General features: G+C 42.1%; 1 pseudogene; it reads left to right on the forward strand.

Annotated features, from left to right (window-relative positions):
* Positions 1-18,069, forward strand: part of LOC138172097 (solute carrier family 22 member 15-like) — a 98,103-nt pseudogene that overhangs the window by 24,656 nt on the left and 55,378 nt on the right.

An 18,069-nucleotide genomic window follows, 5' to 3' on the forward strand; every position in this document is an offset into this window, starting at 1 on the left:
TATACAAAAATATTTATAGCAGCTCTTTTTGTGGTGGTCAAGAATTGGAAACTGAGGGGATGTCCATCAATTGGGGAATGACTGAACAAGTTGTGGTATATAAATGTAATGGAATATTATTATGCTATAAGAAATGATGAGCAGGTAGACTTCAGAAAATCCTGGAAAGACTTACATGATCTGATGCAGAGTGAAGTGAGCAGAACCAGGAGAGCATTATACACAATAACAGTCAGATTGCATGATGACTGACTTTGATGATAGACTTAGCTCTTCGCAGCAATACAATGATCTAAGACAATTCCAAAAGACTCATGATGGAAAATGCTGTCCACATCTAGAGAAAGAAATTTGGAGTCTGAATGCAGATGGAAGGGTACTATTTGCTTTCTTTTTGTTGTGGTTTTGTTTCTTTTTTCTTGTACTTCCTCCCATTGGTTCTAATTCTTCTTTACAACATGACTCATGTGAAAATTTAAAAACATATAGGGAGAATGCTCATAATTCATGTTAAATTTGTGGTCCTCTGAAACACCCAGATCTTTTTTCAGGTCAATCACTATCTAGTCACAGCCCACCCATCTTGTACTTGAGAAGCCTATTTTTTTTTTAAAAAATCCAAGTGTATTCCAAAAGACCCATGTTGAAAAATGCTGTCCACATCTAGAGAAAAAACTGCAGTCTGAATGCAGATTGAAGCAGACTATTTACATTTTTTCTTTTTTTTTTTTGGTGTTTTTTTCCTTTTGTTCTCTTTCTTCTTTCACCACATGACTAATGTGGAAATGTTTACATGATTGCACATATATAACCAAATCAAATTGTTTACCATCTTAGGGAGGAGGAAGGGGTGGGAGGGAGGAAGAAAATTTGGAACTCAAAATTTTATTTTAAAAATGGATGTTAAAAATTGTCTTTACATGTAATTGGAAAAAGTACTATTTAAAATGGAATAAAAATTAAAATTCATGTGTAGAAGCTTAGCTTGAGAAGGAAATGGCAAACCACTCTGGTATGTTTGCCAAGAAAACTCCAAATGGGGTCATGAAGAGTCAGACACGACTGAACAGCAGCAGCAACAAAAGAATCTTCTGTTTATTTTTACTAAATTTCATTGTATTCGGTTGGACCCAACATCCTAGCCTGTTGAGATTTTTTTGAACACTGTCATCCACTTGCAATGAGGTCACTGGTCAGTGGCTGACTCTAGACCACCTTAATCAGTGAAAGGGAGACCCAATTTATCATCAATTGCTAATTAGAAGGCAGCATTCCCTTGTTCTAATACTGTAATCATTTTACTTCTGTCAGAAGGACCTTTGAATGTTTAATTAAGTGTTAGGAGTAAGCCACTCTAGTCAGTAGCAGCTGCCATCATTTAATTTCCTATCATGATATTAGGTAAACAAATTTCCTCCCAATGCACTCAAAGAGTTTTTGGGGAGTGAGAAGGTAAGGAAGAGGAGAGGGGACAAAATCTTGCTATCTGGAAAAATTTGTACAGGATGGCTTTTTTAAAAAATCATTCCAGGGTTTCCTCCTGAAATCTTAATATTCTGGCTTGTTTGGAAATGTCTATTTATACATTTAAAGCATGATGTAATCTGGCCATCCCTTCCTCCTCCCCACTTCCAAACCTTTAATGACTGTTAAGTGTTGGCACCTTCATAAACCAAGTGAGTTGGGGCATGGGCATTTTCATTAGCTCATCACCGGAAAGGACAGTAACAAACTGTGGATTTATGTTCACTTGAACTGTAAGTCACTACCCACCAATAGACTCCTAATGTCATTGCAGGGCATGTCCGTCTCTGGGGCAGGAATGGCAACTGGTGCAGTTGCCTCTGTTCCCAACTGGGATGAATTAGGAGCTGGATTCCTTGTGTGAAAGTGTTTGAGTTCATGTAAATCTTAAACTTCACAGTGCCTAAATGGATATAATTTTACTATCTTTACTTATCACATGTCCATGGATGTTGTCATAGGTGCCACAGAAATTAAAATCTAGTGGACATGTGAACCTGTAGCTGGTGCTGATATATGCATACAAATGTCTTCAGGTCTTCAGTAGTTCTGTGCTCTCATGAATGTGTATATGCTGATAGCAGTTGTGACCAATCATCTATTTTCTCCCCTAGATTCTCCACGGAAGGGCCACCCAACACGCTAGAAGTCTTCCTTAGCGGTTTTTATCTTTTAAGGGTGACAATGGAGTCCTTGAAGATCCCTCGCTCTTGTCCCATGACCAACTTGTCACTATCCTGTATCTCTTTAGTTATGTTTCTTACATTCGTTTCTAAACATGTCATCAGTGGAAGTCTGTCATGTGTCTCTTTCATTACCTTTGGGTTTTATATGCACCCACACACTCCACATACACATGCCTACACCTTCATAAAGGAACAGGTTTTTTCCTTATTTTTTCAAACCCTGCCTTCTACATGAAGCTTTTCTTGATTCCTCCAACTGTTAATGCCCTTCTTCTCTTGTATTTTTTGTATTTATTCTTCGTCTACTTATTTATTTGCATACTCTTTTCCCTGATAGAATGTAAGCCCCTTGAGACCAGGGCCTATCTCAATTTTTCCCTTGTCTGGTGCTCAGCATAGTGCCTGATATATGACAGGCATTTAATAAATGCTCATTGCTTACTGATCAAATTTCTGTATATGTTTGTTTTCAGTTATACAAATGACTCACAGATATGCATGGGTGATCAGTGGTTCTGCGGTCTCATCAGGTCCTAGGGGGCAAGGACTGTGCTGTACATTCCTTTGATACAATGGAGTACTGAATGAGTCTAATTGGTCAACACATTTCAAGCTAGAAGGCACCCCTCATTTCACAGATGAGAAAACTGGGGCCCAGAGAAGTGGAGGGACTGTCTTATGGTCACAGAGGTAGTAAGTCAATAAATAGCAGAGCTGGAATTCGAACTCAGGTCCCCTCCTTCCAAACCCAACTCTCTTTTCACTATGTCAGCATTATTGATTTTGCTTGTATATTTGCTATATAGAGCAGAATCTCAGAGGTAGAAGGGACCTCCAAGGCCATTCACTGAAAACCCCCCTCTACTCAATCAGTCACAAGTATTTATTTGGTGCTTAGGGATGCCGACACAAGAAATGGGATACTCCTAATTCTTAAGGGGCTTAATTTGGTTGGGGGTGGGGGTGGAGAGATCACATATCCGTGTAAACCAGGGTGTAATCCAACAAATATAAGATTGATAGGGAGGGCACTCACAGTTTGGTGGGGATTAGGAAGGGTTTCTTATAGAAGGTGATGCCCGAAGGGTTACCAAACTGCCTTGTTGCTTCAAGGCTCAGGAAACTTCTCTATAATCCCCTAAACTGTTGTTCTCTCATAGGACTTTTGGCTGTTAAGAAATCATAGACAGTGTGGTACTAAAGTATCTAGAGTCAGAGGAATCAGGTACAAAACCTAGTCTCTCCTTAATACTGTCCTAACCTGGGGCAAATCTCTCCATCTCTCAGTCTTGTAAAATGATGGCCGTGGACCATCTGATGTCCTTCTGATGTCCCTTCTGTCTTTCATTCTCTGAGCCTAGTGGGTTCATCTAATCTGTCATTGTACCCAAAGGGTATAAAAGACTGTCCTTGTACAGTAGGAGACTGCATGACCTTTAAGGTGACTTAAAGATTTAAATCTATGATCCCAAAAGCATGTTTAATTAACTAGATTCCACAGGAGCTCATGGTGCATCAAAAGCTGAACCTTGGATAAACACTATCAATCATCTCCCTGAGTAATCTCTTCAGGCTAAAAAATCCTTAGTTCCATCAAGCACTCCTTCTATGACATGGACTGAAGATGCTTTGCTGTGTTGGTAGCCTTCCTCTGCACTCTCTCCAGTCTGCCAGTGGCCTTGCTAGATTGTGACCCACAGAACTGAATCTGGTGCCTCAGATGTGGTCTGACCAGGGCAGAGGGTTGAGAAATGATGGCCCCAATCTTGGCAGGCAGCCCAAGATCCTGTTAACGTTCTTGACTGCTGTGTCCAACTGCTGACTCCCAGTGAACTTACAATCCATTGTTAGAGAGAAGAAAGCAGCAGAACTTGCCTGGATACTGGATGCAAAAATGCCAGATGTGCCCAAGCTTCCTGTTTTTCAGGCCTTTTAGAGGTGGGGGAGCATGGGTTGAAATGTCTTGTGGTTTAATATTTTCACACACTGTTTTTGGCCTATTTCCATTCTGCAACCAGAGTTGCTCCAAGGAGACCAATAGAAATTATTATCCTTAATTTTTTTTCCTCTTGGGGAAGATGGTTGGGTGTGCACTCTGAACGCTACAGTTCAATACTTGAATCCTTCACCCTACTAAATAATTACTGTCTGGTTCATGGCCCAAGGCGAGACTCAAAGTCATAATTCCTTCTTTGTTTTCAGTGTTCCCTTCCCTACTCCAATAGTCATCCTCTTCTGAAAGGGGTTCTTTTAAGCATTTTTAGGTAGTTGTGCCCATTTGTTGTTTGACTGACTTCCTGGGCTTTGATCCAGCTTAGTTTCACTGTGTTTACTGAGTCCCAGAGTCTTTTGCAATGGATGACTTGAAGAACATTCCAATTTGGGGGGACCCTCTTCAACTGTCATCTGGCCCAAACCATTTCCCTATTTCACTTATTCTCAGCTCCCACAGCTCTCTCCTCACCAAGCTCCTAAAAAAAAAAGTCTTTCCCATTTCATTTATTTTTGAACATAATTATATTTTTCAGTCATCCTGCCCCACGCATTCAGCACATTTGTCAGCCTTGCTTAAAACATTCCCTCTTCCATACCCAACTTAGCTAACATTCCCCCCCCCCCCCCTTTTTGTTTCTTTTTTATCCCCAGAGAGAAAACTTGTTGCCAGACCGGGGGTGGGGAACCTGCAACCTCGAGGCCACATGTGACTCTCTAGGTCCTTAAGGGCAGCCCTTTTATTGAATCCAAACTTTAAAAAAAAAAACCCCTTAAAAAAAAGATTTGTTCTGTAAAACTTGAATTACATCAGAAGGCCACACCCAAGGACCTAGATTGATTGCTTTGCCTATGGTCACATAGCTAGTAAATGCCCGAATTTAGATTTGAACTCAGACCTTTTTTTACTCCGGGTCCATCACTCTGTCCGCTTCCACCATCAATTTACCTTTCTGAATAACTCAAGATAACGAGTGCTCAAGGTAGTGAAACTTCTCCATTTTTTTTTTTAATATTGGAATTTTTGACATTTTAGTTTGGTATTTGAACTTATGGTAGACTATTTCTCCCATCCCAAATATAGTTTGTTTTTCTACAAGAAAGGCAGTGAAGCCTAATGGGCAGAGAGCTGGTTTTGGAGCTGAGCTAGATATAAGCCATCTCAGGAGACAGCAACAGCAGCCGCAGAAGTGAGCCAGCAGGTTCTTCCATGAGTAGAACTAGGTCAGCAGCTATAGAAAGCAGGGCTCCCATGCCTAAAATAAAGGGATTCCCAGACAGTGTGGGTGCCGTGTCTTCGGTGGTGAGTGGGTGTAAAGTTAGTGAGGATTCCAATGTTAGGAGCCTCTTCACGCTTCCCGATCTATGCCTGGTGGATTGTACAGACCAAGGGGGCTTGGGTTGGGAGATTAAGTCCTATGGTTATATTTAATTAGGCTAAAGTTAATCCTAGTTAACGCTGCTGTTTTATTATGCTTCTACTAACATAGTTAACTACTTTTTCTTTCTATATATGGAGGCTTGAGTGAGTCATTAGGAAATAGTGGAGAATAGGATGAAAGGAAGGAGTTTTCTAAACAAGATGGGATCATCATATTCTCGATCTGATTGGATAATCCACACCAATCCCCAAATTAAGGAAAGAATAGTACAGTTAAGGGTTTGGAGCAAGAGACAGGAGGCAGAAAACTCTCTGAGAGCCCAAGAGAAACAGAGGAGGCTTGGTGGCTCACTCTAGAGTGACTTCTGGTATTGGAGGGTGCCCATGACATGGGGGCTGAGCGTTGGGTTTGACAGCACAGGAACGGAGACAGGACGAGGGCCTTCTGATCTATCATACCACTTTTGCATAGCTATAATTATTCCATCAGTCCTAAATTTGACTCTGTGCGACGTCTACCGTTCGCTTCTGGTTCTGTCCTCTGGGACAGTTATCCTGTCCATTTTTCCTCCTCCTCCAACCTTTTCTTCTACAAGCCAAACCTTCCTAGAGCTTTCAACCAATCCTCCCCTCCATCCCCACCCCTACACACCCCTTTAGACCTTTGGCTCTAGGCACAGTAAACACATTGATTGCTCCTGGAAGGGTATGTCTGTTGACTGCTCTCTGGCTCAACTCAGCATCCCTGTGACTTCCATGACATTCCTTTGCCTGACCACCATTTCCCCTTATGTGTTGCCTCCTCCTCTTAGAAAATAAACTCTCTGAGGGCAGGAACTCTCTCATTTATAGTAAGCACTTTATCACTGCTTTTACATTCATTCATACAGCATGAATTCAAGGCCTCCCACCATTCTGTTTGCTCAGCCATGAGCATTTGATGGTTGGTCAACATCCTTCCTAAAATGAATACAGTATTCCAGGTCTACTATGAAAAGAATACAGACTGAGGAGCTATCACCTCCTTATTCCTGGCTGCCATGTTTCCAGTAATGATGGTTATTGAATAAAGACTATGCCCATACCAATGAAACCAGGGGTCTATGAAGGTATAAAGTATATGGGTTGACTGAGGCATGCAGGGTTCAATCAGTGCCACTGCTTTACATGTGAGTATAACACAAAGACATAGTTATAATGAATGGAAGCATTGAGTGGTAAGCCAGACCTTGGCAAGCTTGAATTGAAATGCGTGATAGAAGAGGTATGTCAACCTGATTTCCCAGCATTGTTTAATTTCCTATGAAAATCATTTAATCTTTTGTTGAAAAAGATATTTAATAATATCTTTTTTTTACAGTACAAAAAAGGAGGGCATTTTAATACTCATGTCACACCATGGCTCATGATTTTGCAATTTGAAGAACAAATTTGGATAAGGAGTCCCCAGGATTCCAATAGCTAGTGATCTCTAGGGGGGCTTGTAAAGGTAGTTCCATGGAACTGGGAAACACTAATTTCCTACAGAAGCATGATACAAGCGGTGCCCATTAAACCCACAATGGAGCTATATTGACAAGGAAAAGTACAGGGAGTTAATTTAGATCAGTCCTAAAAATATTGATTAAGCGCTTATTACATAAAAGCCACTCCACTAATGAAATGGAAAACAGGCTGTGGCCTCAAGCAGCTTACACTCTATTGGAAGGGAAATGAGAAAATAATCCTAAACGTAATAATAACAGACATTTCTATATTTCTTGAAAGCTTGCAAAACAATTTGCACACATTATGTTATCTCAATCTCACTACACATACTATAGACATTATTATTCCCATTTTACAAGTGGGGAAACTGAGACTCAGATAGGATAACTGGCTTACCCATGGTCACAGAGCTAATAAGCATTTGAGATAGGCTTTGTGACCCCTTTTGTATTTACTGATGGAGGCAGCATTTGAACCCAGGTTTTCCTGACTTCAAGTTTTGCACTCTATATGCTATGCCACATGGCATCATGCATGTGCTTCTACACTTGCGTTAGCGTGTCTTCCCTTCCTGCTCTCCCCTCCTGCCCCACCCCCAACTCTCTTTCTATAAAGTACCTTTATTTCAAAGTTTTGCTGTTGTACATGTATCTGATAGTCCTGGTTGAGCAGAAGTACAGATTTTGGTGTCTACGATGGGCAGTCATTGTTTTGCTATTGTATATGTGTCTAATACTATTGAATGAGCAGAAGTACAGGTTATAGTCTCTATACTGGGCAGCCAAGGTGAGATGTAGGTGGGTCTTAGAAGACTGGGAAGGCCAGGTGAGCTGGTCAAAGGGCACCCAGGGGAACAGTCAGCAAGCCTTATCGTGGAATTATGTCAGTTGGCACTCTAATTAGACCTGCTAGTTCTGAAGTACCCCCCAAAGGAGGTCAGAGGTCTGTCCTGCTGTGAATAACATGCCAACAAGGCTGCCCAAAGGTTTGATTAGCTTGCCGGGGTGTGGAGAGCAGCATAGTCCCAGTAAGAGATTAAAGGGCACAGGTTTCTTTGGTCAGGAGTCTATCTTCTGTCAGCTACATCAAATACTCAAAGTCTAGCTTCCTAGTGATAGAAAATAACTGTCACAACAAAATCATAGATTCAAAGATGGAAGAGACTGCCAAGATTGTCTAGGGCTAACTCATTCATTTATGGAGACCCATACTAGTAATTAAAGAAAATAATTTAAAAAAAAAAGGTTTTCATATCCTTTTACATGTACTTATTCTCTCTTCTCCACTGACCCAGTCACTGACATAGTTCAGCGAACCCTCATTATCTCTGACCTGAGCTATTGCAGTGGTCTCCTATATGGTCTCCCTGCCTCCAGCCTCTCTTCCCTCCAATCCAGCCTCCACCCAGCTGCCCACTCTGACCATGTCACTGGCCTGCTCCTTGAGCTTCTGGTTAGTTTCTCTTCCTTAAGGGTTTCCTCACCACCATCTAGTCTCTATTCTCCACTTAGTTGTTAAAGGGATTTTCTCAAGGTCTAGGTCTGACCGTGTCACTCTCCCTAGTCAATAAAGTCTGTTGGCTCCTTATTACATTGGGGATCAAATATCAAATTCTCTCTCTTCCTCCTCTCCACATACTTTGCACCTAGCTGCAATGGTCTGCATGTGGCTCCTTGCAAATAATACTCTAGCTTAGGTCCTGTGTCTGCATCAGTCACCCCCATGCCTGAAATGCTCTCCCTCTTCCAGCTTTTGGCTTCCCTGGCTTCCTTCAAGATTCAGCCCAAAGCCCATCTTGCGAGGTCGTCCTCCCCTCAGCTGCTAGCGCCTTCCTCCCTCCTATATTGTATATATCTTGTGTGCCTCTAGCAATTACCATGGGGTCCCCCCATTAGAAGGGGGCTCAAGTCCCTTGGGAGATGGAAAGGGTTTTGCCTTTCCTTGTATACCTAGCTCTTAGCACAGTGCCTGACTCATAGGCGACATTTAATCAATACTGGCTGACTAGCTGAATGGTTGACTTTGGCAGCATTGGTTGCCAATAGCAACGGCTCCCCATTACCTCTGGGAAAACATACAGACTCTTCTGTCTGGCATTTGAAACTCTTAACTGTCTGACTGCAGCCTTTCTTTGGGGCCTGATTTCCTATTATTTCCCATCCTGTACTCCATGCTTCAGCCACAGTGGAACCTTATCCATGGCCCTTTGTCTCCCACCTCTGTGGCTTGATTACAGACCATGTCCCATAGTTAGCAGGCCCTCCTTCCTCTCTTGTGCTTCTTAGAATCCTGGGTTGCACTTAAACCTTAATTTCAGTGCCCCTTCCTACCCTACAAGAGATCCCTTCTGAGTCTCTCAGATGTTAGCAACACACACCCTTCTCCCCTCATTATTTTGTACTTGTTTGGTCCATATTTTGCATGATTTATTTGTGGAGGTATGTAAACAGAGCAGAAGCTCCTTGAGGGCAGACTGGTTTCCTTTTTTTTTCTTTATATACCCAGAGCCTATCACAGGGCTTGGAAAAGAGTATGAACTTTCTACCTTGAGTGAGTGGTAGTGCTTCAGAATGGGCAGGCCTAATATCAGACGATCAGGAGGTGGATGGAGACGTGTGGGGATGCTGAAGAGGACCTTGGAGGCACGGAGAGCACTGGTCACGTGCTCGAGAATGTCTGCTTTCCCTTTTCCCCGATGTCCATGTGTCACTGGAAAGACTCTTCTGCTTCTCAGCCACAATTAGGGTCTTTTGGAGGGGGGCTCATGATATAGAGGAGGGAGAGGAGATTTTCTGGAGCCAATGAACAAGGATTAGGAGGAAAAAAGGGGAGACTGAAAGGCCTTAAAAAGAATCCCAGAGAGAAGAGGTGGAGGTAGCGGTCCTAGGTTCAGATCCCAACTTTGACCCTTGCTGCCCATGTGATCTAAGGCAAGACAATTTGCCCCTCTGCTTTATCTGGAAAGTTAGAGACTGAATGACTTCCAAGACCCATTTTAACTCTAAATCTATGGTTTTTAACACTATCATCTTACCCTTGAGAAAGCAATCTTATAACACCATGACACCACAGTTTCACCTGTGATGCAGTGTCACCTGGTGAATTAACAGGACAAGACTGGCAATTTTCTGTGGAATGTAAGCTCCCTGAGGGAAGGAACAGTTTATTTTTTACTTTCTATTCTCAGCCTTCCCACAGTTCCCTCCACTGTAAAATGAAAGGGTTGATCTGGATGGCAGCTGAGATCTCTTTCAGCTCTTGGGCAAATCATTCAACCTCTCATCAGTAAAATGGGGATACTAATACATTAGCTAATACCTTTTCTACTTACCCTGTGTGGCGGTAGTTTTTCAGACAGTGATGCTCTGGTCAGATTTGTATAATAATATGTTGAGGACATCTTTTTGTCTCCTTAGGTCTCTTTTTGGATGTTATTTTGGGCTCCAAGTTACTGAGTCTTTGCTATGTCAAGCCTTGGGGTTGGAGTTATGAATGGAGGAACAGCTTTAGTTCTTTTGTCTTGACACAAGAATATGTAGGGAAATCATTCTGGGCCGTACGGGTAAGAAGAATAAAGGAGATTCAGTGTTTGATTGATTGGTCAGCCACGTGATAGGGCATGTCCAACAATTGTTCTGTGGCTATCCTCTCAGATCCAAACCATGTCTCCTTGGCCAACACTCCCCTCTATGTACTGTCTTCCCTTAGTAGGATGTCAGTGCCTTGAGATCAGGGACAATTTTGCTTTTTTTTGTTCCCAGCCCTTAGCACAGTGCTTGAATGTAATAAGTGCTCATTTGAATGTTTGTTCATTCATTGGAGAGAAGCTAAAGATGGGTTTTTAATTCAACTTTGCAAATCAAGATCATCCGGCCTGCTTCTGAATCCAGGACATAAGGAGATTTGCACACACTGAGATGGCAGAATAGACCATTATGGAGGATATGGAGACCTGGAATGAGAGACCACCACAATGGGAGTGGGGCAGCCATAGATATTCCCAAGATGCTCAAATAACAGGAACCTGTCAGAGGTGGTAGATTTTGAAGAACGGTTGACAATATAGCTAATACTGATAGACTAGAAAGTTTGCAAAGCACTCTGCATGTATTATGTTTTGTGACCCTTACAACAAGCCCATGAAATAGCTGGCATCATTATCCTCATCACATAAACTGAGAGAGAAAACTCAGAGAGGTCAGATGACTTGACCAGGGCTTCAGGGCTAGTAAGTGTCTGAGGAAGAATTTGAACCCTAGCCTGACTCCAGGCTCAGCATGCTATCCACTATGCAAATAGGAGGGATGGAAGGCTGATTTCAGGGTACATCCTGGGAGGGCTAAAGGAAAATGGAGAAAGATAGAGTGAGAGGGAGGGAAAGGAGGTTTTAGGATGTTTGTGAGAATATGAGAGGCAGCACCTGAAGCCTGCCCCTGGTAGGCACCGCCTCAGTGGTTCTTGCTCAGAGCTGAAAGATTTCACTCCACTGATACAGACCCATCCTCAGCACCTTAGTCAGTGTTCTTTGTGAGGTGATGAAGCTGATAAAATTCATTCAAAGAAGGTCACCAGTCTTGGATGAGCCTGGGCACATGCCTGAGTTGGTCCTTAGATAAAGGCCCTTCTGTCTGTGGTTCAGCGTGGGAGCAGGACAGTGTGCACCTTTAGCCCTTGCCTTGGGGAACTCAAGGCTGCCCTCACACCTCAGGGAGGCATCTGCCCCCAAAGCATAGCTCTCAAAGACACCACTTTTAATTTCAATCTAAGCCTGAAAGTGCTAGAGGTATGGTATGTGGTTCAAGACAGAGTCTTCCCTGTGTTATAGATGCTGAGGCTGAAGTTGGTCAGGAGGTGGCCTTCCTGAGGCCAGCAACAAGGACTCAGAAACTTCACACTCTGCATCTTAATATGGGCAGTGCTGGCAATAGCCAGTAGGACTTGAATTCAGGAAGACCTACTTAGAATCCCACCTACTTCACTCACCCACTCTCAGCCTCAGTCCCTCATCTGTTAAATGGGGACCTACCTCACAGGGTCATTGTAAGGGTCTGAAGAAGTAAGATATTTGGAAACTTTGATGCACTATATAAATGCTAGCTATTACAAAGGGAAAAGAAAAAGCTTGCTCAAAACCATCCTGTCCCTTAGAGATCCCCATGTTTCCTTCCCTGACAACAAGCTCTTGCCTGCTGAGCTAATAATACATCCTCTTCCTTTCCAATCACGAGGACCATTTTGTTCTTTGGGGCAGTGGAGGCTTCATTTTTTTTTTTTAATGACGCACATGATCGATTTCTTTTGCTTAATCCCTCTATACAGAGCTCTGCTTTGCTCTGGCCTGGAAAGGGAGGTTTTTTTCAGTGGATGGCTTGTCTTCAGCAGTTAATTTAAAGCATCCTTCTATTGAGTTAATGCTTCTGGCCGGGCTAATAACCTTGCAAGGTAATTGAGGTGTCCTTTCTCCTCTCCTCTTCTGCCCCTTCTGTTCACGTGACTTTTCCTGCTCTGTCTCTTCTCTCTGAGTTCTTTGCCCTTCTCTGCCTGAACCTCCCACAGAGCAGCAAATTAATATCCCATGAAGCTCATAAAATCTAGAACAATAAAAGCACAAAATCAAATCCTCATGGCTGCCCCTAAGAAAAGCTGTAGGGCACGGCTGATTTCTGGGTTTTGTGTACAAAGAATAAATCATATTGAGGGCTGATGAATGGCTTCAGAGCAAGGGTGCAGACATTTATTCTCCTGCGATCTCCATGAGGTCAAAGCAGGCATTTGTAACAATCCCCATCTTAGAGGGGAAGCAACTTGTCTTGAGCCATAAGTGGACTTTTTAGATGCTGCCTTCAAGCATTTCAGTTCAATGAACATTGATTAAACCCCTGCTGTGTGCTAGTCCTGTGCTAGGCTCTGGGTGCTTTTATCCAAGGACATAGGCTATGTGACCATGGCAGGAACCTGCTGTGGGCTTGAGTAAGCAGCTTAACTTCCCCAACCTCAGTTTCCACATCTGCAAAATGAAGGCGTTGTATTAGATCATCCTTAAGAACCTTTCCAACTATGATCATAGAAATCTATTGCTCCCCAAATAATTATACCCAGTTTAAAACAGTCATTTATTTCTGCTTATATTTTCATTTTTGTTTTATTGGTACCTTTTGTAAACATCATATTCTCTTCCCATTATGCTCTCCTCCTCACCCATTGAACCACCCATTGAATAGTTAAGCAGATGTAACCAACATAGCTACTGTGTCTGATAGTGCTTGGCCCATAATAAATGCTTAATAAATTCTCTCTCTCTCTCTCTCTCTCTCTCTCTCTCTCTCTCTCTCTCTCTCTCTCTCTCTCTCAAACATTCTACATCTGCTGTCTCTGGCTCCTGGCCAAAAAAAAAACAAAAACAACAAACCAACCTCATTATGATTTCATTAGTATGAAGCCAATTCTTGATGCTTTTTTAATCAGACCTTTGATTTCATCGGCCTAGCAAAGTCCTGGTGAAGGATCTCACTTTACGGACACAAATCAGTAACTGTTCTACAACGTATAGTCTTGGTCTTATAGTCCTGAGACAATGATGGATGCCTAGCCTGGAGTAACACAGCCCCAGTGTATGAGAAGGAGCAAATAAGGGTGTCTGTTCCCATGGGCTGAGACTAGTCCTTATGATTTTGTAGAATTTGACTGCGATTATTTTCATTGAAGGTGGTCCCTGAGAGTGTTGTTTCTACATGTTTCAGTTCATACAGGTCTTCCTACACTTCTCTGAATTCAGGGGATCTCAGATTTAGAGCTGGAAGGGACAGCAAAGGTTATCTGGCCCAATGCTTTGTGTTGTATTGCTCTCAAGGTGTAATTTTACCGCATTACATTCACGCACCAACATTTGTTCAGCCATTCTCCCGTCATGGACACCCGCTTTGTTTTGTGGTTTTTGTTTTCATGCAAAGGCCTTACTGCCTCTTCATGTAGCTTTCCTCCAGTATTTTAAGACAAGTTTGGGGTTCATTTTTTCATTTTATTTCATTTTCAGGTTCATTGACCAACATGACATTTGCAGTTGGCATCCCATTCTATGCTGTGTTAGGGTACTGCATCAGGGACTGGTGCACCTTGTTTTTCGTCTCAAATTCTCCTGGAGCCTCTTCTTTCTCCTTTCCTTGTAAGTTGTTGGAAGGTTTTCTTTCTGTCTGTCTTTTTTGGATTAAATTTTATGTTTATTTTTAGTTTACATCATTCATTTCCACAAGATTTTGAGTTACAAATTTTCTCCCCATCTTTCCCCTACCCACCACCCCAAAACAGCGATCCTACTGAATACACCCTCCCCCAATCTTCTCTCTCCTATGTCCTTCCCCTTCCCCTCTCTGCCTTTCCAGCAGGGCAAGATGGATTTCTATGCCCCAGTGCCTGTATATCTTATTTCCCAGTTGCAGGTAAAAAAAAATTACATATATATATTTTAAACATTTGAGTTTAAAACTTTGAATTCCTAATTCTTTCCCTTCCTCCATCGTCACCCACCCTTACTGAGAAGATAAGCAATTCAATATAGGTTGTACATGTGTAGCTATGCAAAACATTTCCATTGTGGATATATTATGAAAAACTGACTGTATTTCCCTCCATCCTATCCCACCCCCCACTTGTTCTATTCTCTACTTTGACCCTGTCCCTTTTCAAAAGTTTGTGCTTCCAACTTCTCTTCCCCTCAAACTTCTCTCCCCTCTCATCCCCTTCCCCCCTACTCTCCTGTAGGGTGAGATACCCTATTTAGTGTGTATGTCATTCCCTCCCTAAGCCAAATTCAGTGAGAGTAAGATTGACCCATTCCCTTTTGCCTTCCTGTTCTTCCCCTCCATTGTAACCATTTTCCCTTGCCTCTTCTATATGAGATAATTTACCCTATTCTGTCTCTCCCCATCTCCTCTCATTATATTCCTCTCTCACCTCTCAATGACACCTTATAATTGTCATCCCTTCCAATTCAATCGGTCCTGTGCCCCCTGTCTATATATACCTGTACATATATATACACTCACATATGTATTCATACACCCTTATGCCCTCCTATATAGACATATACGCATGTATACATACATATATACATACACATAGACACGCATTTATATTCCCTTCAACTACTCTAATACTGAAAAAAGTTTCATAAGTTACAATTATTGTTTTTCAATGTAGGAATGTAAATAGTTCAACTTTGATAAGTTTCTTATGATTTCTTTCCCCTGTTTACCTTCTCATGCTTCTTTTGCTTCTTGTATCTGAAAGTCAAATTTTCTATTCAACTCTGGTTTTTTCATCATGAATACTTGAAATTCTCTTCCATTGAATGACCACATTTTTTCCTGAAACATGATACTCAGTTTTGCTGGGTATGTGTATCAGCAATGCCATATTCACAATGCCTATAGAGATTACAAATATGCTGATATAATTATCCATCACAAAATATGTCAGGTTTGCCATTTGGGGAAATAAACTAGAAAATTTATTAAGATACCAAAAGACTGAGTCCCAAAACCAGAAAGTGAAAGCCATCAGAGTAGTTATGACATTGGCACAGGTAGATAAAGTAGAAAGCACCCACATTTTCAAGCCCTCAAAACAGAACAGGCTACCTCAGGCAAAGGTCCTCCTCTCCCCACTCACAGCAACCACCCAGCGTCCTGGAAGAGTGCTCCCAGCAGCTCCGGCCCCTGGCAGTCCTCAGCAGGAGTCTTAACTCAAAAAAAAAAAAAAAAGGCAACTGCCACCAACTGCCAACCGCAGGACCGTTAGCTCGGCTTTTCACTTTCTCTTGCTCCGCTATGTCAGCACGTCCATGGGGCATGGGAGATCTTTAAATCCCATAACCCTTACAGTATGTGATTCTTGGTTTTAATCCCAGCTCCTTTGACCTCCAGAATATCATTTTTCCAAGCCCTTTTATCCCTCAGTGTAGAAGCTGCCAGATCCTGTGTTATCCTAATAATGTTTCCACAATATTCAAATTGCTTCTTCCTGGCTGCATGTAATATTTTCTCCTTAATTAGGGAACTCTGGAACCTGGCTATAATATTCCTAGGAGTTTTCTTTTTGGGATCTTTTTCAAGAGGTGATCAATGGATTCTTCCAACCTCTATTTTGCCCTCTGGTTCTAAAACATCAGGGCAATTTTCCTTGAGAATTTCTTGAAGGATGATTTCTAGGTTCTTTTTTTGATCATGGCTTTCAGGTAGTCCAGTAATTTTTAAATTATCTCTCCTGGATCTATTTTCCAGGTCAGTGGTTGTTCCAATGAGATATTTCACATTGCCTTCTATTTTTTCATTTGTTTGGATCTGTTTAATAATATCTTGATTTCTCATAAAGTCACTAGCTTCCATTTGCTCTAATCTAATTCTGAAGGAATTATTCTCTTCAGTAAGCTTTTGAGATTTTTTTTTCCAATCTGGCAAATTTGGCTTTTTAAGGCATTCTTTTCCTCATTGCCTTTTTGAGCCTCTTTTTCTATTTGAGTTAGTCTATTTTTTAAGGTATAATTTTCTTCAGTCAGGTTGTTGACTCTCTTTTCATGATTTTCTTGCATCATTCTCATTTCTCTTCTCAATTTTTCCTCCACTTCTCTTATTTGATTTTCAAAATCCTTCTTCAGCTCCTCTATGGCCTATAAGCAGCTTATTCTTTTCTTAGAAGCTTCTGGTACAGGAGTTCTGACTTCATTGTCTTTCTTCTGTTCCATGCTTTGATCCTTTTTGTCCCCAAAAAAGGAGTCCAAAGTCAGATTTCTGTGCTTGCTTTGCTTCTTTTGCTTGCTCATGTTGCCACTCAATTACTTGACTTTTGAGCTTTTTGCCACAGTAGAACTCTGTTTCCAGAGAGGAGAGCTTTGTCCCAAATCACTGGGGTTTTCTCAGCTGCCAGAGCTATTAGTTGGGTGCCCTCTCAGAAGCCTCCATACACTCTGGCAGTGGCCACACACCCCAGGACCTCCACCCTAGACAGTGATCCAGATTCAAGCAGGTTAAAGCAAGAGTGATTACCCCTAAGACTGGTTGCTTAGTCCCCCTACAATCTGCAGGCCAGGAGCTCTGAAGCAGCCATGAGGTGGTGGCTGCCACACCTCAGCTGCTTCTCCCTCCAAGGTCAAAGGATGGACTGCACTCCTGGACTCCCTGTTCCCAAAGTTCACAATGAGCTCTCACTTTGTCCTTAGCATCTATGCATTGATAATTCTGTAAACTGCCACAGCTGCTGGTTATTCATTCTCCCAAAGTCCCTCCAGCCAGGGCTGGTTGTGGCTGCCCTGAGGCTAAAACCTCGGGCTCAAGCTGGGCTGGGCTGTGTTCCCAGAGTGCTGCAATGGCCCCTTCGTGCCAGCCTGCTGGGCTGTCTTCAGCAGGAGGTTAGTTTTTCTCTCTCACTTTGTGATTTCTGTAGCTTTAAAGTTTGTTTAGAGTAATTTTTCACATGTAATGGAGGAGGTGGAAGTGGGAGCCCCACGGAAGTCCTGTTTCTACTGCGCCATCTTGGCTCCACCCCCTGTTGGAAGGCTTTTCAAGGAAGAAGTCAAAGTATACCTACATCTTCTGATTCTTTGTTCTGTTTGTTTTTAAAATGGAAGGTATATGGTTAGTGTAGGGCTGGAATGATGCATGGGGAGAACTCTGGGAAAACTGGCTCCCTCAACTCCAAAGAGCTGCCTCATTGCCCCAAGGTGCTTGCAATGTACAGGATAAAATTCCTTTAGGATTAAAGCATCCAAGACCACAACTCATTTCAATTCAGCAAATATTTACTATATACCTACTATGTGCCAGGAACAAGGGACAAAAACACAAAATTCAATCAGTTAACAGGCATTTATTAAGTACCTTCTAGGATCAAATGAGAAACTATTTACAAAATCTTAGCACAGTGCCTAAATGCTTGTTCCCTTCCCCTGCTATGTACCAAATGCTGTCTTCAGCACTGGGGATACAAAGAAAGGAAAAAACCAAT

Source organism: Petaurus breviceps, unplaced genomic scaffold, assembly GCF_028583685.1.
Source record: "Petaurus breviceps papuanus isolate PSGF00001 unplaced genomic scaffold, PetGlider_PUasm1.0 490, whole genome shotgun sequence".
Lineage (NCBI taxonomy): Eukaryota > Metazoa > Chordata > Mammalia > Diprotodontia > Petauridae > Petaurus > Petaurus breviceps.